Raw genomic sequence first — 5,458 nt, 5'->3', positions numbered from 1 at the left:
ATGCGCTGCTGACTCAGACTCTATATTTGACAAGGTTGGTGGGGAGTGGTGGTAGCTGGGGTGTGTGTGTGTGTGTGTGTGTGTGTGTGTGTGTGTGTGTGTGTGTATGCTCCTTGTAGTCACTTGGGGACTCAGGCTGATAGAGACCTCATTTCCATGTGAGTGCTTCAGGGAGGGGATTGGGCAGAACCACTTACTGGCTTTTAAGTATATGCCTGAAAATGACACATGTCACTTCTACTTACATTTCAACAGCAAGTGACACGGCCAAGTCTAACTTCAAAAGAGGCAGGAACATGCAATCCCACCACAAGTTTATATGGAATATTTGTGAAGATCCCTATTAAATACCACAGCCCTCAAGATTCTGATTCATTCTATCTTCCCCAATCATCCCATTAATGTAGATTTGGAAACCTCTGGCATGTTGATTTGATCTTTGGAGTAACAGCCTGGCCGAGGGTGGAGTCCTTTCCCCAACTTCTTAAGGAAGCACCATACGTAGTGAGTGTGGGATTGCATTCAGCAGATGTCCAGTCCTATGAACCACTTTTAGTAGGAACTCACCCACTCTTCAAGAGGGAACGGAATGCAAAGTAACTGTATTTTTTATTTCTATTAACAACAAAATACTTATATAATTTCACATCCCATTGCTTTTAAGGGCACATATATTACAAATAAAGGAACTCCACAAACTTTAAAGGTTAGTATTTATCAACACTTTTGTACACATACACAAATATTTTAATATAATGGTATCTGAAATGTTATTCATACAATTTTAGCACTGTCATAAGTATTAACTAAAAAGGTTCTTTTAAATTTGGTAAAAACCATATATCTTACAATCTTCTATTTACATTTGAAATGTGCTTAAATGTTACAAAAACATTCACTTTGACCTTTAAAATATGTGTACTAGGACTTGGTATTGAACATATTATAACTGACAGCAAACTTAGGGTTTGCTTTTGAGCTACACATTCATTGCAATTTCATGGCAAATGTTCAGCTTGGCTTGATCAACTTTGCTCAAGAAAAAAAACAAACAAACAAATCATAAGAAATGTGCAAAACCGGAGGCGGGCAAAATTCTCAAGCTAGCGAGGTAAAAAAAAAAAATTATTAACACTATAAAAACTTCAAATAAATTAAATCTCTCTCTTCCCCGAGATGAGCTGCAAATTCAGAGGGTTCCCTTTGAGGTGTGTCTGATGCAGCAGAGCTCCACTCAAACTTCCTCACTGGCTGAGATGGAGACGGTGGGCACAGCTGGGGCCGCCCTGCTAATTACAGGAGGGCAGGTTCGCTCCGCTCCGCGCTTTGATAGGTCGTCCCTGTATGTAATCTTGACAGGACGAAATGCAACACGACAAAAGAAAAGGAAAATAGAGAGGTTCGTGTTAATATTGCCAAGCACAAAATTAAAACCCAGAACAGTGCTTCTCCCTCACCCCCGTAAGGACAGCTGTGAGTTGTTGAAAATGAGCTTATCAGAATAGTTCTGGAATTTTTTGCAAGCCCATGTCAGAAGAATTTTGACAAGAGTTAAAATAGCTTCCCAATACTCTTTGACTATTAGATATAAATTTATAAATAATGACTTTATGATTGTATCTAAGTACTTCCAGAATTTCACTTTATTCTAAAAGTTTACAATTTATACTGTCAAAATAGCAAAAAGGGGAAACACCCGAAAGCTCATTTAAATGTTTCCATTAATGGACATATAAGAAAAAAATACACCTTGCCTTGATTTTACTTTGAAAATAATATTAACGTGCCTAAGTAATAACTTCCTGTCAAATCTGTGCGAATAATGATATGTAAATATGATAACAACAACAGAAATCGTAGGCACCTCTAAAATGTATCTCTGTAAGGGAGAGACTTACTGGATATTTCAAAAGATTTTTCCACTTAGTTGACATATTACTATGGTTTAGCTTTAACCCTCTTTAACCCTCCAAGACAGGCTAACACTTCAGCCTGCACAGAGCACGAAGCATCTGGGTATCCTAGACTGCCCATAAATTCTCCTCATGATCGATGCCACAAGTTCCGCTTAAATAGTTTGGGAAATAAAGTGTCCATAGAGTATCTAACACTCCCGGAGCAATATGCCTTTGCATCTTGCCTGCGTGGCACCAAACAGAGTGGACACGTTCCTTTCTCTGTATTTTACATTTGAGATTCATCACGGCCGTTGATTTCACAATGCTATCACTGCCAGTGCTGAAACAGTCTCCAGATGAGCATCTGACATATATGTTTCTTCCAGTTACTTTCATGTATCACTTTGGCCTCCATCAAAAGAGGTTTTATGGGTTTTGGCTACTTATAAAATAGTGTGGCATTCGGCTGCCTATAAAGGTAGTTGTTGTCTGCTTGTCACTTTAGCAACCCGAACTGCTTCATCCCAATATCTCCATTTTACACGCTAGCATCCGCTTTATCCTAGTCCATCTCCTTCCATATACTGAAGTTTCTTTCACTAAGTTGGTGGCTTCAGGATACCCTCTTAGCTAAGACTTTTCTGGGCACTCTTGGAGTCAATTGCATAATTAATTCCATTGTTATTTTTCTTTCTTTCTACGTCTATCTATTCTAACACTATTTCTGTTTTTAAAAGTTCAATGGTAGAATTTCTCTCTTCATTGTAACTACATATGTAATTTTCTTCCAGAACATAAGTATAAAGTTATGTGAATGAATTCATGCTAATATTTGACAACCCTTCCCTCCACTAGAGTTTGAATTCAATCATTATGGCCAGATGCTTTTTCATTAAAAAAAAACTGAAAAAGAAGTAAACAATTTTTTTTTTTTTTTGCTGTTGTAAATCTGAACTGAGACAACACCCATTTTTTAAAATACTAGGGACTTTCTAGATCTTAATCATTGGCTAGCTCTTCCTGATTTTAGGAAATTGTTCATTACAACCAATGAATAACACATCGATGGTTGTCATGAAAATAGCTAATTTCACTTAGATATCTTATAGTTTTGCTATGGATAATTTATACTTTTGATTGATGATTATTAACTAGTTTCTCTTCTAGAATCTTTTTTACAGAGTTAGAAGTTAATACTTTGTCCTCATTTTAATCTAAGGTAGAACTATGGCATACCCATATAATAGAGTAAATCATTTTTAAGGAAAACTTTGTCCCATATATAAATACCAATGTGACAAATCCCCAGGACCAGGGGAAAGTTGATCTTTCCTGCCAACAGATCTGTTTCTTTTACTGAATAATAAGATCTGTGCAATCCACCCATTTTTTTCTCTGCATCAATTTCCAGGGAGCACAAAGTTAAACTTTGCTTCTTTTAGTAAAGGTATCCTGCAAAAGAATTATTTCTCTCCTTTTAATCAGCTGGTTCTTAGCTTTGTGCAGAAGACTTTTGTTGTTGTTGTTGTTTGTTTTTGTTTTTGTTGTTGTTGTTGTTGTTGCAATCTGAGGTATACTGAATCTTTGTTTCAGATACAACTGACCTCAACTATATTTTACAAATTGGCTGGATATGATTTTTCTTTTTAAAAGCTAAGTTGGGGTGTCTCATTGGCTCAGTTGGTAGAGCATGGAACTCATAATCACAAGGTTATGAGTTAAAGCCCCATGTTGGGCATGTAGCCTACTTAAAAAAATAAATAAAAGATAAGCTTTTAACTTTAATCAGCAAGCTTTTTTTATATTAGTCTATCTCAGAATGGAAATAAAATTGTTCTAATTAAATAAACATTCAGAGAACACTAGCCACTATGGAGGTGTCTGGGGGGATATGAACAACTAGGAAGAGATAGGCAGACCAGAAGGCCACAAAGGACAGTGTAGACATAAGGAAAGAAAAACATACCACTTTTGCTTATGGTACTGAGGGAAATACTAGACACAGAGGAACAGAAGCTGTACAGACACGGACCGCGACAGAGCTGCCAGGAAAAAAAAGAGAAAAGTATTTTTTGCCTGAAGTTTCAAGGTCAGATGCAATTTATAGTTGGAAACAAACATTTCTTCACCACCTTTTCCAGCTTTAAGATCCACTGCTTGTTCTTTTGTTTCACTCTATGCAACCGAGGCATCTCTCTTGAGTTTTTAATTACCATTGCCCCTTCATAATCCCAAACCACTAACAATAATCCCTCATTGAGGAATCCTATCCAGGGAGATTAACGATCTCCAACATAAATCAATTAACCAATTTCTTCCCCTAGCTACTTTGGAGAGTTTAAAATGTGGGTAAAAGGAGATGGAAAAGAAGACAAAAGAAACAATGAGAAATGCACTGGGAAGAAAACATGCATGAGATACATTTCATGCTTTGTGAACAGTGTTTGTAGTGCCAGGCCATTTAAAGAAAAGAAGGGGAACTAATTTTTAATGAGTGGCTACTGTGCATAAGGCACTGTTAGGAGATTATTCAAATTCTCCTGCTCTGTTATTCTGTAACGGAGGTCTCCTGGAGGAGACCGTGAGTAGTAAGACGTCCAGGCTGAGATGTCCAGGTGTGGGAGCAGATGGATGCTGGGAAGTCAAAGAGTGGCCCTTGGCTTTTCCACTTGATTCTCTGCACCTCAAAAAGTATTGTGATTCATGAATATCCAGATTTTGTGCACACCCTTATGGAACATGCTAGATGCATGGATGACCTGCTGGTGGGGTAGAGGATTAAGTTTTACCCAATTCTGCACATCTTCAGGAATTCCCAGCCTCTGTAGATGCAGTCTGGACCTTACAAAGCCTTGACCTTAGACCTAGGGTTCTTCTCGAGTATGGTGCAGAGACCCCTGGTGGCAGAACTGTAGAACTCCACCTCATAACTCGGGCGTTGCAGAGGTGTACATTGGGGAGACAGGAGTGGCAGCAAACCTAGTGGAATGCCATCCTGTGTTCCTTGGTGTCTTGGTTCCATCTATTTTAGAAAGCCAACTTTTCATAGAGTTTGGATAAACATACCTGAAACTTTGGAAATTACTTGGATTCTCATCTTTTTTTTTTTTTCCCTTATAGATTTTTCTCCCCTAACCTGATCTCTGTTTTGAGAGGCAAAGATCTTGTATATGGAGGAGTGAGAAACTCTGTGCTCATGGTGTTCATGTAAGAAAAGAGACATTTACAGTCCTTCTGGCACTAGGGACAGAATGGACAGTTTCTATAACGTGGCAGCTTGGCCTACCTCAAGCCAAGTCTTACCTGCTCGTTCATGATTGCGGAGAGTTCACTAAGCATGTCCTTATAATGGGACCTCAGTTCTTCCTGGTACTCCAGCTGGTCCTCCTTGATGAGCCGCTCGTTCACATCAAGGGCTTGCCCACATGCATCTGCAAATTGCCTTTAGTGACAGCAAAAAGCAAATGACCAATTAGCTGCAGAAAGTGGCAGCTCCGAGTCAAGCTGCTGAGAGACTCTGCTACCTGGAGGAGGTACATTCCAACACAGAAAAACTTACC

At 38.6% G+C, this 5,458-nt stretch overlaps 1 long non-coding RNA gene across 1 annotated transcript; it reads right to left on the bottom strand.

Moving 5' to 3' along the window:
* Positions 1-590: 590 nt before the first annotated feature.
* LOC123936356 lies at positions 591-5,336 on the bottom strand. The gene is made up of 2 exons (XR_006817243.1): positions 5,202-5,336; positions 591-1,351 (listed from the first exon to the last, which is right to left on the bottom strand). It is a non-coding gene; the product is annotated as an uncharacterized LOC123936356 (long non-coding RNA).
* Positions 5,337-5,458: the final 122 nt, after the last annotated feature.

The sequence above is a fragment of the Meles meles genome, unplaced genomic scaffold (genome assembly GCF_922984935.1).
Source record: "Meles meles unplaced genomic scaffold, mMelMel3.1 paternal haplotype, whole genome shotgun sequence".
Taxonomy (NCBI): domain Eukaryota; kingdom Metazoa; phylum Chordata; class Mammalia; order Carnivora; family Mustelidae; genus Meles; species Meles meles.
The sequence above is the reverse complement of the archived record's forward strand: the minus strand, read 5'-3'. Positions and strand labels throughout refer to the sequence as shown.